The sequence below is a fragment of the Mustelus asterias genome, chromosome 19 (assembly GCF_964213995.1).
Source record: "Mustelus asterias chromosome 19, sMusAst1.hap1.1, whole genome shotgun sequence".
Classification (NCBI taxonomy): domain Eukaryota; kingdom Metazoa; phylum Chordata; class Chondrichthyes; order Carcharhiniformes; family Triakidae; genus Mustelus; species Mustelus asterias.
In genome coordinates, this window is record NC_135819.1 from 82,141,022 (window position 1) to 82,158,669 (window position 17,648).

The window sequence follows — 17,648 nt, forward strand, 5'->3', positions numbered from 1 at the left end:
GTTAAGTGAACATCTATGCATTGCAGAAATTTCTGCACCCCTGCCAAATATAAAGCAAGATTTATTTATCTTGAATGGTGCTGTTCTGAATGTACGCTGTATTTTTGGGATATATTTCACAGAAATCATGCTGGAACAAAATTTATTTGTATCTAATGCCACAAGATATTCAGAAATAGTCAAAGTATAGAAGGTGAAAAGGAAGTGTGTGCAATGGGAGTTGAGACAATGTTGAATAGAGGGAGAGAAGGAAGCTATTCAGCCCCTCGAGCCTGTCCCACCATTTAATGAGACCGTGCTTATTCTGAAAGAGTCTAAACACACTTCAATGTTGTACTGAACTAAACACAATTATATGGTTAGATTGAAGTGGATTCAACATTTCTCTAATATGGAGAAACCTATAAAAAGTAATGGCCCAGACCTTTCAGTCTCTAGATTGTTGGAGACTGGATTGCATGACCCCAGATACACATCCGGGCACTGTGAAAGTCCTGACACACTGACCTCCCAAAGAATTATCTGGCTGTGGTGAACCATAGATGGTTACCACTATGGGTACTGAACCATAGATGGTTAGCACTATGGGTACTTGTACACATGTTACTGTTGTCACTGTTGGGGTTAGGGTTGGGGTGTTCTACCTGTTGATATTGTTCTGTGGTACACTCTGGTTGGCTCCGCCTACCTGTAGGAGTATAAAGGTCACTGCACTGCCTGGTGACCCTTTAGTCTGGGATTGTATTGTTATATAGTATGCTCCATTCTTGTTACTAATAAAAGCCTTTATTTCCCGGGTACGATCCAGCCTCCCGAGTGATTTAATCGCGCATCAATTTTATTAGTAACAATTTTGGTTAAAAAAAAACCATGGAGCAAATGTTAAAACCCAATCGGCTTACCTTAGATCCGCGTGCAGCTGGAGCGTCGAACACTTTCGACCATTGGTTGAAGTGTTTTCAAGACTATATCGATGCCTCAACAGCCATTCAAAATGACGCCGATAGACTGCGGGTCCTCCACGCAAGGGTAAGCGACACTGTATATTCATCAATCCTCGATTCTCAAGACTACAAAGGGGCCATCGAACTACTTAAGAAACTGTACAACAACCCGCCAAACGAGATCCATGCTCGACACCTTCTAGCCACTCGACGGCGGCAGCCCGGTGAAACGACGGGACAGTACCTGCGCGAACTTCAGCAGCTAGCCAGAGCCTGCAATTGCAAGCCAGTGTCGGCGACCCAGTATACTAACGATTTGATCCGAGATGCGTTCGTGGCGGGAATCGGCTCATCCTATATTCGCCTGCGGCTGCTAGAGCAAGGTAACTTAGACCTAGCTAAGACTGTGGAATTGGCTGACACGATGGAAACGGCCTCCAGAAGTCTAGAAACTTACCCCACCGACCACGTGGGAACATCGTGGCAAGTACAGCCACCGACTCAACTTTATCCAGCGGCTCCGAGAAACTCCGCGATCGTGCTTTCAACCTCGGACCTGACGACGGCGGCAGCTCCAGGAGGCCCGCGGTGCTATTTCTGTGGATTGGCAAAACACCCTCGGCAGCGATGTCCGGCCAGAACGGTATTTTGCTCCGCGTGTGGGAAGAAAGGGCACTATGCCAAAGTGTGTAAACCACCCTCGAAGCCTAGCAGTGCGGCGTGTGATTCTCCAGAACCTGTCTCCTTGTCTCCGGCTTCATCGAGGTCTTCCACCACGTGTGATTCACGAGCGCCGCCATTCCTGACGACGACGACGCAAGACACGTGCGACCTGCAGGGGTCGCCACTTACAGCGCCACCGACCACGTGCGATCCATGGGCGCAGCCATTTTGGTCGGCACCGACCGCAGACGACCAGCAGGGGTCATCATCATCAACCATCTCAGCTGCCTGCAGTTGCACTCAAGACTCAACGGTGGCGTCAATCATCCTGGACCAGGCCAAGCCTCACAGACTCGACAAGTCCATGATGGGCATAGAGGTAAATGGACGCCTAATACATTGTCTGTTTGACAGCAGGAGCACGGAGAGTTTCATTCATCCTGACACCGTGAAACGGTGCGGTCTCCGAGTACAGACTGTCAGACAGACAATTTCTATGGCGTCGAGGTCCCGATCTGTTACCGTTCTTGGGAGCTGCGTGGTCAATCTAACGGACCGAAAATATACGGCCTTTGAGGCAGATGGTCGTCTCTACCACTTCTTAAGGGTCCCCTTTGGCATCACGAATGGGGTCTCGGTCTTCCAGCGTGCAATGGACCGAATGGTGGACCAAAACGGGCTACGGGCTACCTTCCCGTACCTGGACAACGTCACTATCTGCGGCCATGACCAGCAGGACCACGATGCCAATCTCCTAAAATTTTTACGCACTGCGTCTCGCCTGAATCCGACCTATAACAGGGAGAAGTGTGTATTTAGCAAGCGCCGCCTAGCAATTCTCGGATATGTGGTGGAAAACGGGGTCCTTGGCCCTGATCCAGACTGTATGCGTCCCCTCCTTGAACTTCCCCTACCCACTAGCATCAAAGCACTGAGAAGATGCTTAGGCTTCTTTTCATATTACGCACAGTGGGTTCCCAATTATGCGGACAAAGCCCGTCCGCTCATAAAGTCTACCTCTTTTCCCCTGGCAGCAGAGGCTCGCTTAGCCTTTGAAGGGATAAAAGCTGACATCGCGAAAGCCACGATGCACGCTGTCGATGAGTCCATCCCCTTCCAGGTGGAGAGTGGTGCATCTGATTTCGCCCTGGCCGCCACACTTAACCAGGCGGGCAAGCCCGTCGCCTTTTTCTCTCGCACCCTCCAAGGCCCTGAAATTTGGCACTCCACGGTGGAAAAAGAAGCTCAGGCCATTGTGGAGGCCGTCCGGCATTGGCGCCGTTACTTGGCTGGAAAACGATTCAACCTGCTCACGGACCAGCGGTCCGTGTCGTTCATGTTCAACAACACGTTACGGGGTAAGATCAAAAATGATAAAATCTTGAGGTGGAGAATCGAGCTCTCCACCTACAACTATGATATCATGTACCGTCCTGGGAAGCTCAATGAGCCCTCAGATGCCCTGTCGCGTGGAACATGTGCCAGTGTTCAGGAGGATCGGTTACAGGCCCTCCAGAATGATCTCTGCCATCCGGGGATCACTCGGCTCTTCCATTTCATAAAGGCCCAGAATCTACCCTACTCAGTAGAGGATGTCAGGTCAATAACCCGAAGCTGCCAGATATGTGCTGAATGCAAACCGCACTTCTACCGACCTGACAGGGCACACCTCATTAAGGCCACTCGCCCTTTTGAAAGACTGAGTGTGGATTTCTAGGGCCCCCTTCCTTCGACAGATCGGAATGTGTACTTCCTCAATGTGATTGACGAGTACTCCCGATTCCCTTTTGCCATTCCCTGTTCAGACATGACCACTGCCACGGTTATCAAAGCATTGCGGGATCTTTTCACCCTGTTTGGTTACCCCAACTATATCCACAGTGATAGGGGCTCGTTGTTTATGAGTGACGACTTGAGGCAATACCTGCTCTCAAAAGGTATTGCCTCAAGTAGAACTACGAGTTACAACCCCAGGGGTAACGGGCAGGTTGAAAGAGAAAATGCCACAATCTGGAAGGCTGTCTGACTGACGTTGAGTTCTAAGGGTCTTCCAGTCTCCCGTTGGCAAGAGGTACTTTCTGATGCGCTCCATTCAATCCGGTCCCTCCTGTGTATGGCAACCAACGCTACCCCACATGAGCGGATGTTTACCTTCCCTAGGAAGTCTTCCTCTGGGACCTCACTGCCGTCTTGGTTGATGTACTCAGGACCTGTCCTCCTGCGGCGGCATGTTAGGACCCGCAAGTCCGACCCTTTGGTTGAACAGGTCCATCTCCTCCACGCCAACCCTCAATATGCCTATGTGGCATATCCTGACGGGCGTGAGGACACGGTCTCTATTCGAGATCTGGCGCCTGCAGGGGACTTGGAAACCCCTGTCGCTCCCGCACCCCTGGTTAGGGACCCCTTGACCTTTATCTCCCCTCCTGACACGGTGCGGGCAGTATCGGGCCCACCACTTAATCCTCTTACTCCCATGTACAGCTTGCCTGAGTCCAGGAGATTGTCGCCACCTCGGGGCGTGCTCGAGTCCAGGAGATTGTCGCCACCTCGTGGTCCACCTGTCCGTGAGGAACTGGAGGAGTCACTGGACACCGCCTTGGAGAGAGGGTCATTACGGTCACCAGAACCGGCGCTACCGCCAGTGTTGAGGAGGTCGCAGAGACAGTGCTGCCCTCCGATACGACTGAACTTGTGAATATATGGACAGTTCGTACTGTTTCTTTTTGCCCCACCGGCCTTTGTTTTTAAAGGAGGGGTGAATGTGGTGAACCATAGATGGTTAGCACTATGGGTACTTGTACACATGTTACTGTTGTCACTGTTGGGGTTAGGGTTGGGGTGTTCTACCTGTTGGTATTGTTCTGTGGTACACTCTGGTTGGCTCCGCCTACCTGTAGGAGTATAAAGGTCACTGCACTGCCTGGTGACCCTTTAGTCTGGGATTGTATTGTTATATAGTATGCTCCATTCTTGTTACTAAAAAAAGCCTTTATTTCCCGGGTACGATCCAGCCTCCCGAGTGATTTAATCGCGCATCAATTTTATTAGTAACAATTTTTAAAAAAAACCATGGAGCAAATGTTAAAACCCAATCGGCTTACCTTAGATCCGCGTGCAGCTGGAGCGTCGAACACTTTCGACCATTGGTTGAAGTGTTTTCAAGACTATATCGATGCCTCAACAGCCATTCAAAACGACGCCGATAGACTGCGGGTCCTCCACGCAAGGGTAAGCGACACTGTATATTCATATTTCTCCAACCTCTCCTCATAGCTAATGCCCTCCATACCATATTGTTTCTTGCGCGCTTTACAGACAAAGCATACTGTTCACAGAGAAGTAAACGAGAGAGTGCAGAATGTAGTATTAGTCATAGCTAGGGTGCAGAGAAAAGTCACCTTAATGCAAGATAAGTCCATTCAAAAGTCTGACAGCAGCAGGGAAGAAGCTGTTCTTGAGTCGATTGGTACGTGACCTCAGACTTTTGTATCATTTTCCTGATGGAAGAAAGTGGAAGAGAGAATGTCCAGGGTGCGTGATATCCTTAATTATGCTGGTTGCTTTGCTGAGGCAGTGGGAAGTGTAGACAGAGTCAATGGATGGGAGGCTGGTTTGTGTGATAGATTGGGCTACATTCATTTGCAGTTCCTTGAGGAGAAGAAGTGACAGATGGATTACAATGTGGAAAAGTGTGAGGTTATGCACTTTGGAAGGAGGAATGGAAGCATCGACTATTTTCTAAATGAGAAAATGCTTAGGAAATCAGAAGCACAAAAGGACTTGGGACCCCTTATTCAAGATTCTCTTAAAGTTAACATGCAGGTTCAGTAGGCAGTTAGGAAGGCAAATGCAATGTTAGCATTCATGTCGAGAGGGCTAGAATACAAGAGCAAGGATGTACTTCTGAGGCTGGATAAGGCTCTGGCCAGACCCCATTTGGAGTATTGTGAGCAGTTTTGGGCCCCATATCTATGGAAGGTCGTGCTGGCCTTGGAGAGGGTCCAGAGGAGGCTCACAAGAATGATCCCTGGAATGAAGAGCTAATCGTATGAGGAATGGTTGAGGACTCTGGGTCTGTACTCGTTGGAGTTTAGAAGGATGAGGGGGGATCTTATTGAAACTTACAGGGCACTGCAAGGCCTGGATAGAGTGGACATGGAGAGGATGTTTCCATTAGTAGGAAAAACTAGAACCAGAGGGCACAACCTCAGATTAAAGGGACGATCCTTTAAAACAGAGATGAGGAGGAATTTCTTCAGCCAGAGAGTGGTGAATCTGTAGAACTCTTTGCCGCAGAAGGCTGTGGAGGCCAGGTCATTGAGTGTCTTTAAGACAGAGATAGATAGGTTCTTGATTAATAAGGGGATCAGGGGTTATGGGGAAAAGGCAGGAGAATGGGGATGAGAAAAATATCAGTCGTGATTGAATGGGGGAACAGACGCGATGGGCTGAGTGGCCTAATTCTGCTCCTATGTCTTATGGTCTTATGGTCTTATAGAGCTGGGGGCACAGTTCAAAGTAAGGGATCTCTCATTTCAGACTGAAATGGGGATATGTTTTTGTTTCTCTCAGAGAATCATTATTGTTTGGAATTCTCTTACACAGTGAGCAGTGAGGCTGGGTCACTGAATATATTCAGTGCTGGTTCAGGCAGACTCTTGATTGACAAGAGTGTCAAGGTCGATGGGAGGGCAGGCAGTAAAGGCCACAATCAGATCAGTCATGCTCTGACTAAATGGTGCAGCAGGATCGATGGGCTGAATGGTCTACTGTTATGTTCTTATGTTCTTCTGTTATGCTGCAAATCCATCGCCAGTTTGCAGCCTGTCTTGATGCTCACATTATTACAAGTTCAGATGGAGACTTCCCTTTTGTCCATGTCTCTGTATACTCAGGTTTGTAAGGAATGCTGGATGTGTTATCATGAAAGCGAAGCAACAGGCAAAACGACACTGCGCCTACATCTGCAGAACGTGCTTTATTCGATACATTGGTTTGATTTTACATTTACACCGCAAAACACTCTGCATAAATTTCAACAACATCTTCTCCCAAGACTGTGCACTTATGTTCACAAACTGTTCTGACCAGTTTTATTGCCTGTCTAGCCAGGGAAGGAGAGAAGACAGGAGACTTCTTAATGAAGAGGACTTAAGACAAAAAAGGAGCAAGATCAGGGTTTGTGTGCAGTTACACTCAATGCCTTTCTATCAGCAGTCTACTGTGTACACTATTTCTCAAGGTCTTTCTCTCTTAGAATTATAAGAGGTTTAGGGGAAGCTCTCTGGGTTTGATGGCTCCTTTATGATTCATCCTGAGACCCGATACAGCACAACAGCACTTTAATTCCGTCCTCTGATGTCTTACTACCATTTATTGTGGACATCAAAGTGTTTCATATATCTGTGGGTTTCCTCCGGGTGCTCCAGTTTCCTCCCACAGTCCAAAGATGTGCGGGTTAGGTTGATTGGCCAGGTTAAAGATTGCCCCTTAGAGTCCTGAGATGTGTAGGTTAGAGGGATTAGCGGGTAAAAATATGTGGGGGTAGGGCCTGGGTGGGATTGTGGTCGGTGCAGACTCGATGGGCTGAATGGCCTCCTTCTGCACTGTAGGGTTTCTGTGATTCTGTTTACAATCCACCAAATTCTGCCAAGAAATATCCATATGTCTCTTTAAACTTGTTTTCTATACTTATTAACTTCGCTCGAAGAATCTAGTTTATTACTAAATGCAATGTTTAAGTGAATGTAGAACAGATTCCTCTCACATTTGTATTTATACATGTTGCATGAACCTGGGGTTATAGTCAGGCATTTTCCCAGGCTCACACTATCCAACTCCAGTCATGGGTCACAGTAATCTCGAGCAGACCACTTCCTATTGAGGCTGGAGATAAAGTACGTCCAGTGGCAGTCTAATTACACCCTCGCTGTCTTTTCTACTAAAGCGCCCTCGCTTGCTGACACACAGTACCACCTTCCTGTCCACTCTGACAATCAAAGTTTGCCAGAAGAGCTTTCAGTAATTTGCATTTTTCCGATTGCCAACATTTTTCTTTTAAAAGTGCATCGCCATAGTTACCCATAGGCCGAGCTATTTCCAGGGAAACTGTGCCAAAATCGATTTGAACACGCCAGTCTTCTTACCATCCATTGGCTGCCATTCATTACACCATTGGCTGTTAGCCAGTTGGCATTTATTGCCACTTGGCAGAGTCAGCAAATGAAAGTGTAAAGTTTCAGCACCTGAACTTATATATAGGATAATCTCGTTATATAAACCCCCATGTATCAGCCATGGCTGAGTGGGCAGCACTCTCACCTCTGAATCAGAAGGTTGTGAGTTTAAATCCCACAGCACAAAGCATGACGCTAATGCTCAAGAGTAGTACTGAGGGAGTGCCGCACTGTCAGAGGGTCAGTACTGAGGGAGTGCCGCACTGTCAGAGGGTCAGTACTGAGGGAGTGCCGCACTGTCAGAGGGTCAGTACTGAGGGAGTGCCGCACTGTCAGAGGGTCAGTCCTGAGGGAGTGCCGCACTGTCAGAGGGTCAGTACTGAGGGAGTGCCGCACTGTCAGAGGGTCAGTACTGAGGGAGTGTCGCACTGTCAGAAGGTCAGTACTGAGGGAGTGCCGCACTGTCAGAAGGTCAGTACTGAGGGAGTGCCGCATTGTCAGAGGGTCAGTACTGGGGGAGTGCTGCACTGTCAGAGGGTCAGTACTGAGGGTGTGCCGTACTGTCAGAGGGTCAGTACTGAGGGAGTATTCCACTATCAAAGGGTCAGTTCTGAGGGAGTGCTGCACTGTCAGAGGGTCAGTACTGAGGGAATGCCATGGAGCCCTAAAGTCACATCCGTGCACCCTGTACACTGGAGAAGCCTCACTGAATCTCAGCCTCACTGTCTTCAACAATTTATCTATCTTCAGTCACTATCTTTGGGGCACATGATAGCACAGTGGTTAGCACTGCTGCCTCACAGGGCCAGGGACCTGGGTTTGATTTCAGCCTGTGTGGAGTTTGCACATTCTCCCCATGAGGACAACTAAAAAAAACAATAAGGGGGAGAAGATGAAATATGAATGTAAGCTAGCGAGTAATATAAAAGAAGATAGGAAGAGTTTTTTTCAATATATAATAGGTAAGAGAGAGGCAAAAATAGCCATTGGACAACTGGAAAATGAGGCTGGAGAAGTAATAATAGGAAACAAAGCAATGGCAGAGGAACTGAATAGTTACTTTGCATCAGTCTTCACGGTGGAAGACACCAGTGGAATGCCAGAGCTCCAGGAGAATCAGGGGGCACAGGTAAGTGTAATGGCCATCACTAAGGAGAAGGTTCTGGGGAAACTGAAAGGTCCGAAGGTGGATAAATCACCTGGACTGGATGGACTACACCCCAGGGTTCTAAAAGAGATAGCTGAGGAAGTTGTGGAGGCATTGGTGGTGATCTTTCAGCAATCACTGGAGGCAGGGAGGGTCCCAGAGGACTGGAAAGTAGCTAATGAAACACCACTGTTTAAGAAGGGAGGGAGGCAGCAGATGGGAAATTATAGACCGGTTAGCCTGACTTCAGTCTTTGACAAGATTTTAGAGTCCATTATTAAAGATGAGATCGCAGAATACTTGGAAGTGCATGATAAAGTAGGACTGAGTCAGCACGGTTTTGTCAAGGGGAGGTCATATCTGACAAATCTGTGAGAGTCCTTTGAGGAGGTAACAAGGAAGTTAGATAAAGGAGAACCAGTGGACGTGATTTATTTAGATTTCCAGAAGGCCTTTGACAAGGTGCCACATTGAAGACTGTTAAATAAGTTAAGAGCCCATGGTGTTAATGGTAAGATCCTGGCATGGATAGAGGATTGGCTGACTGGCAGAAGGCAGAGAATGGGGATAAAGGCGTCTTTCTCAGGATGGCAGCTGGTGACTGGTGGCGTGCCTCAGGGGTCACAACTTTTCACAATATACATTAATGATTTGGAGGAAGGAACTGAAGGCACTGTTGCTAAGTTTGCAGATGATACAAAGATATGTAGAGGGGCAGGTAGTATTGAGGAAGCGGGGGGGCTACAGAAGGACTTGGACAGGTTAGGAGAGTGGGCACAGAAGTAGCAGACGGAACACAATGTGGAAGAGTGTGAGGTTATGCACTTTGGAAGGAGGAATGGAGGCATAGACTATTTTCTAAATGGGGAAATGCTTAGGAAATCGGAAGCACAAAGGGACCCGGGAGTCATTGTTCAAGATTCTTTTAAGGTTAACGTGCAGGTTCAGTTGGCAGTTAGGAAGGCAAATGCAATGTTAGCATTCATGTCGAGAGGGCTAGAATACAAGAGCAGGGATGTACTTCTGAGGCTGTATAAGGCTCTGGTCAGACCCCATTTGGAGTATTGTGAGCAGTTTTGGGCTCCGTATCTATGGAAGGATGTACTGGCCTTGGAAAGGGTCCAGAGGAGGTTCACAAGAATGATCCCTGGAATGAAGAGCTTGTCGTATGAGGAATGGTTGAGGACTCTGGGTCTGTACTCGTTGGAGTTTAGAAGGATGAGGGGGGATCTTATTGAAACTTACAGGGCACTGCAAGGCCTGGATAGAGTGGACATGGAGAGGATGTTTCCATTAGTAGGAAAAACTAGAACCAGAGGGCACAACCTCAGATTAAAGGGACGATCCTTTAAAGCAGAGATGAGGAGGAATTTCTTCAGCCAGAGAGTGGTGAATCTGTGGAACTCTTTGCCACAGAAGGCTGTGGAGGCCAGGTCATTGAGTGTCTTTAAGACAGAGATAGATAGGTTCTTGATTAACAAGGGGATCAGGGGTTATGGGAAAAAGGCAGGAGAATGGGGACGAGAAAAATATCAGCCATGATTGAATGGCGGAGCAGACTCGATGGGCTGAGTGGCCAAATTCTGCTTCTATGTCTTATGGTCTTATGGTCTGTGTGGGTTTCCTCTGGGTGCTCCGGTTTCTTCCCACACTCCAAAGATGTGCGGGTTAGGTTAATTGGCCATGCTGAATTGACCCTAGTGTCAGGGGGTTTAGCAGAGTAAACGAGAGTTACAGGAATAGGGCCTGGGTGGGATTGTGATCAGTACAGACTTGATAGGCCAAATGGCCTCCTTCTGCACTGTGGGGATTCTTTGATTCAATGATTCTATGAGTGCAAACTTCACATATTGATGTGTCTTGCTGTCGAAGGAATCTGTGACCTCCCTGATGTGTCTACGCGTGATGAATTGTGAGATGCCACACAGGGCATCTGTGGATGCTTCAGGTGATCTGCAGGCAAAGAAATAGAGCATGGCCTTCAAGGCGACTGGCAGTGGTTAGCCTCCAATTCCATGGTCATTCAGTGGTAAATATGATCCAAAGGGACAAGTGCATTTGTGTGCGGCATCGTCTTTCACTCATTTCAGATAGGATGGTCTTCTTCTTACATCCTTGGTCTAGCAAGTCATTTCTTTGGACTGGGTCTATCCTCCTGATGCTTTTGTTCTTGCTGTGGCTCCCTGGGGCAGGGCCTGGTCCTGAAGCTGGGCTCGGACTCACTTCTCCCAACTTCTCATTCTCCATTGTATCAGAACCCTGAAAAAAGCCGCATTTAACCCTGGATCCATAACCGTTTTGTCCTTCTCTCAGAAGTGATAGATTGAATAGATTAATGCAAAGGGAGGTATTGAGGCGAGGCGATGACCTGGTGGTATTATTGCTAGACTATTAATCCAGAAACTCAGCGAATGTTCTTGGGACCCGGGTTTGAATCCCGCCGCGGCAGGTGGTGGAATTTGAATTCAATAAAAGAATCTGGAATTAAGAATCAACTGATGACCATGAAACCATTGTCGATTGTCAGAAAAACCCATCTCATTCACTAATGTCCTTTAGGGAAGGAAATCTGCCGTCCTTACCTGGTCTGGCCTACATGTGACTCCAGAGCCAAAGCAATGTGGTTGACTCTCAACTGCCTTCGGGCAGCTAGGGATGGGCAATAAATATTGGCCAGCCAGCGACACCTCAGTCCCATGAACAAATAAAAAACAAAATCACAAGCAACTTATTGTTAATAAGTATGCCAGAGCTCAGATTGCAGCACTGACCTAGGTTATGGTGTGCATGTCATTCAAACCTTCTTCAGCCTCCGTGGGATTCAGATGGTACATTTCAGGAATGGCACCTTGATCACCTCGATGTGTGAGCTAGCACCTCAGGTACAAGGTGCCTCAGCTACAAGAATAGTCGGGCAGAAACCATTGCAGACCATCACAGTTAGTTTGGTTCAAGATAAAGGTGGTTCCTTTCTTATGTTTTCCCCAAATACAGGCTGCAGATGCCTCCCATCCCAGTTCCAGGCCAGTGCACGGCCAGACACGCCATGGAAACGGATAGTGAAAATACACGGCACATCAAGCGGTACATTGTCCCAGATGAGTTCACAGTCCTTGTCCCTCCCCGGAGAGGGAGTACAATGTGTGTGCCATGCATCGTTCTGTATTATGGGTGGCTGCACTGTCTCTTCTCTCAGTCCTGACTCTGAGCTTAGGGAGAGTCTCTATTCTCTGACTCTGATCTGCTCACACCGGACCAAGGACTTTGACTTTCAATGAGTTCCCCATTGCCCTCATGACTGAACGTTACACTGTCTGCCTTCCCACTGCTACATGAGTCTCAGTGTTACCCATCCCTCATGTCCCTCAAACACAAACCCCTCTCCTTATCCTACTCCACAGTCTGCGTGCAACGATTCCCATCCATCTTGATGGAATCCCATTCAAAGAACGAAGAACAAAGGCCCTTCAGGCCCACCAAGCCTGTGTGGATTCCTAATCCTTATTTAGACCCATTACTTATTGCCCATCAACCCCTTGTTTGCCAGGTTCAGACTCCTCCTCCTCCCCCCCCGGCTTCTCCCTGTCTGGTTCACGCCACTCGCCAGTGGGATAACTAACCAACCATTAATCCACTGTCAGATGAATTACACACTGTTTTCACACCAGTGGAATTCTGAATTTTTGGCTCCTGCAAGATTCTCCTTCCTGGCCGGATGGGAAAATTCCACCTAAAGTTTCTCATTCTCATTTCTGGTGAGTTCTTGTCAAAAGGGATAAAAGTGCAAAGTAATTCACTCACTACCTGTGCTGGGCAAATAAGTTCACATTGGTGACCAGTTAAAGTAGCCTTCAAATTGTTCGAGCTTGCTGTCTGAGGCCTGATAGTTTGTGTTTCTTTCTGAGTTGTTCACCAGGGGAAGATGCTGATTATGAGGAGATGTTTGTATCCCTGTGTGGCGATATTTATTTTAACCAGGACTTCAGGTCAGCCATGGAGCTAATCAGCTTCAGCAACCCAGCCTGGGCGGCACGGTGGCACAGTGGTTAGCACTGCTGCCTCACAGCGCCACAGCGCTTGATTCCCGGCTTGGGTCACTGTCTGTGTGGAGTTTGCACATTCTCCCCGTGTCTGTGTGGGTTTCCTCCGGGTTTCCTCCCACAATCTGAAAGATGCGCTGATTAGCCGCATTGACCCGAACAGGCGCCGGAGTGTAGCAACTAGGGGAATTTCACAGTAACTTCATTGCAGTGTTAATGTAAGCCTTACTTGTGACTAATAAAATAAACCTTAACTTGTAAAAATAAAACAAAACCATCTTTTATACTCAGTGGTTAGAGAGCTTTGCTCAAGTTTCAAATCTAATTCTGAAACTTATTCACCCCAGGGGGTCATACCGGGACATGGGTGGTTCCTATCCCATTAAGCAACATGAGTAAAGCATCTCCAGAGAAAAGCAGAACTGAAATGATGTGGTAAAAGCAAAATACTGTAGATGCCGGAACAAAAACAGAAAATGCTGAAAAATCTCAGCAGGTCTGAGAGCCTCTGTGGAGAGAGAAAAGAGCCAGCGTTTCGAATGCTAACTCTGTTCTCTCTCCATAGGGGTTGTCAGACCTCCTGAGATTTTCCAGCATTTTCTGTTTGTGACTGGAATGCTGTGATTGGATGTGGCTCTAATGAATCTTTGGGTAAATTTGTGTCCAGAGCTTCAAGTTCTGTTAATTCTGCTGAACGCTAAATGATCAGAAATGATCCTGATACTTAGCTTCTATGGTTTGAATTGTGAGTTCAAGTTACACAACAAACAGAAGCTCTCCTTCAAACTCGAGCTCACACTGGGAAATTTCCATCTAATTAGCCGCAAGCTTCAGCAATGACATCTTTCCTCGCTAACTGGCAGAGACTGGGGAAGATTACTCGCGTCTAGAACTGTGAAAGAAAACTCTGCTGAAAGTTTTGTCACTCTACCTTCTGGTGAAAGAAAACAAGATGAGAGCAAAACAGTTTTAAAAATATGAGGTTCCTGGCTGACGTGAAAAATTGAGAGAAGGATGTGAGATTTGATAAACAATCTCGGGTTTTGGATGCTAGGACAGACAGGACCAAACTGTCATTGATTAGCATGCTGCTGCTCCAGGAACCGTGCTGATCTCAACAACTGCGATACCTTTGGGTGTCTGCTGTGGAAGTTGCATTTCACTTCTTGCTCCAAGTTTTCATTTTAATCATGTTTTGGTAGACAGACTGAAAGGCTTCACCAAATCACTTTTCGTAAGGATAGTGCCCTTTAATTTTAGCATTGTTGATTCTCCGGAACATTCTGTATTCTACTGCTGTCCTTTCCGACTGCCATTGTTGACAGGTGACCTTAGCCACAAAACTGACATTTGAGAGGCTGCCATTCTGGAATGTTCTCTTGGTGGAATGTGAATACTTGTCAGCAATCGCCATTTCTAGAATCTTCCATTTGGGTAAATCTTAGTTGCAATGATTGATAAACAATGGGCTCGATTGGTGAAAGCTCTGAATGCTAATCTATATGGCAATGCTTTCCTGAGATACTTGATGATATGCAATAAACACTTTCACCAGATTATTATTCTAATTCAATGTCAGTGAATGCATTTTATCATTCAGTCTTCTTTCACAAATCTGAGTTTGATGAAAAATTGGTATTGTTTGAAGAATATAATAACGGAATATTCTAACTGTACTGGTCTCGACAAACGAGACAATCCTATACAACTAAAAGTGTCAAAGCACAATTGACAAGACACAGAGAGGATTGAATTTCACCGTCTTCATGCTGGTACATGTTAATGTTGATGACATTTTGCTTCCTTCAATTTTCACTCTTTCCCTCCTTAAGGACAGAGAAAAGATTTACAGGGCTACAAGGAAAAGATGAGGGACTGGGACTACCTGAGTTATTCTTGGAGAGAGCCAGATGGGCCAAATGGCCTCCCTCTGTTCAGTAATCGTTCTATGATTCTATAGCATTAGGATTTGGTTGGCAGATGCCATCTCGCCAATGCTATTTGTGATTCTGGGCTGTATCAGTGAATTATTGAAGTTTGGAGGCATCGTAGCAGAGCCCAAAACTATCCTCATCTGAGATCCATTCCCATGCGCTTTCCAAAAGGAGCAGCTGAATAATGGTTGGGAACTCTGACTAACAACCTTCCCTCCTCCCGGAGATAGAGATCCAATTGACAATCGGTGAGGTTTACTGCACAACCCGCCATTGGCGGGTGGCGGGAACTCTTGGTCACGCTGTTGTCAACGGGTTTCCCACTGAACGCATCTCTTGCTGCTGTGAAAGCCGTGGCAGGGGTGCACTGCCAACGAGATCCCACTGTCCCCACTGGCATGAATGGCTGGAACGTTCTGGTCTGTGTCACCCTGGTTCAGCACCAACCAAGGAAGAAAGGAAATCTTGGATTTATAAAGCACCTTATCACATCTCCCTGAAAGGTTGCAATGCACTTTCTGGGGACGGAATTGCTTGGATGTGCAGTAGCGCCACGGAAACTGAACATGAAGCCATCCATCTTCAGGTTTGCTGACGACACCACCGTAGTGGGCCCGATCTCAAACAATCACATGATAGAGTAGAGGCAAAAGATCGAGAATCTGGTGAGCTGGCGCGATGACAATGCGTGCGACATATCAGAAATCAGGAGTCGAGCTTCTGCTCAAAATCAACCAAACCAGTGCGAAAAAATCAAGAGATTTTTAGTGTGATTTACATCCAGGGCAATCCCTGTTTTCCTGAATTTTAATGTTACTTTAAAAAAACCATCAGATTGGAAGCTGATCCCAACTACATGTCAAGATAAAATTGAACATCATGGTGAGTTTCTGATAATTGTGGCCTTTGTGGGTCTTTCTAAAACTGAGATTTTCGGTGTGAGAAGGACACTAATATTGTAAACATTAAAAACATATTTAATTCATGAAGGAACTGAACCTTGTTCACTGATGAACCGAGTAAATGGTTCCAAACAATTCAGTTCAGCATTAGGCCTGACTTTCTGAGGAGTGGCAATCACAGGTGAATTGGTCTGATTGGCTTACACTGAAATGCAGCCTCCAGCTTTTCTCACCCAATCTTCTAACCCGGAGAGGAATGAGGACGCTGCAGTCCAGGGGGTTCCTGGGGCCTTGTGTTGAGAGCGGGAGAGTCGGAGGTAAGGAAGATGCTCCCCCTTTTTACAGCATTAGCCGCTGTAAAGGAGTTCAGTTTAAAGGTCCCAGCCACTTTTAGAAGCCAGGGAGGAGGTGAGTATGAAAGCTAAGTGGAGGGGCAGGTGATCAGCGCAGTGGATCAGGTGGCCACTGGGTGGGGGTGGTGGTTGCATGATCAGGAGGGTAGTCGCAGCAGCTGAGGGGTTGTTGGGGGGGAGTTTTGTGTGGGGCAGGACAGGAGGAGAGTTGGTGGGGACCCGCGGAGGTGAAGGGTGGGGCCAGTGGTTTAAATTCTTCTAACCTTTCCTGGGTAACTATTCCTGTAGAACAAGCAAAACCATCTTCTTTAAATCAGCAAATCGGACAGTTCCCAATGCAGGGCAATTGCTCAACACGACAGGTTCTGGACAATTGCCGTGCAATCCTTATGTGGGGATTTCCAGCACTTCATCACAGGTAGCCCCCAGATATGCCTCCCCTCACCCACACACTCCCCATCCCTCCAACCCCCCCGGACATCGGAAATCATGGACCATCATTTTTACTTATCAAAACTAGGTGACTCACAGCTGGTGGATTGATACTGATTTAAAATGATAAAATCTGTGATAAACCAGGGGTGGCACAGTGGTTAGTCCCACTGCCTCACAGCTCCAGGTCCCGGATTCGATTCCGGCCTTGGGTGACTGTCTGTGTGGTGTTTGCACGTTCTCTCCTCGTCTGCGTGGGTTTCCTGCGGGTGCTCCGGTTTCCTCCCACAGTCCAAAGATGTTTGGGTTAGGTTGATAGGCTTTAGTAAATTGCCCCTTAGTGTCAGGGGATTAGCAAGGTAAATAACGTGGGATTATGGGGATAGGGCTTGGGTGGCATTGTTGTCGATGCAGATTCGATGGGCTGAATGGCCTCCTTCTGCACTGTCGGGATTGTATGACTCTAATTCCCAGCTGTATTGATCAAATACAGTTAGTTGATCATCACCTTTAACCATATCAAGGTAGGTAGAGGAACCCAATTATGCTGCATTCTGCTGCCCAATTTTGCTGTGATGTGGAGATGTTGGCGTTAGACTGGGGTGGGCACAGCAAGAAGTCTCACAACACCAGGTTAAAGTCCAACAGGTTTGAACAATTGTGCTGGTTCATGGACAATTTTACAATCCTCAGTTTGCAAACAGGTTTAAGCAGAAACCCTGGCAAAAAATTCAATTCCAGAAACCAGCTCAATCTCGGGCCCGGTTTGTTCCCCGACGACAAATTAAACCCAAAGTGAAAACTCTACTCCCTGAGGTTGAAGCAGACAGTTGGTGCAATGGAATCTCTGTCAATATAATCTTGTTAAATTCTATTGCACAAACGAAAACCCACCTTTGGGAATAGATTTCACACCATGTTTTCATTTTTCTTCTGCAACTTGGCACATCCGTAATATTCGACCCAATTCAAATTGCTCAGTGTTAACCATCTGTTCCACTGCCATAAATTAATGAAGATAATTAATTTTTTTTGTGGATTAGCATGCTGACAT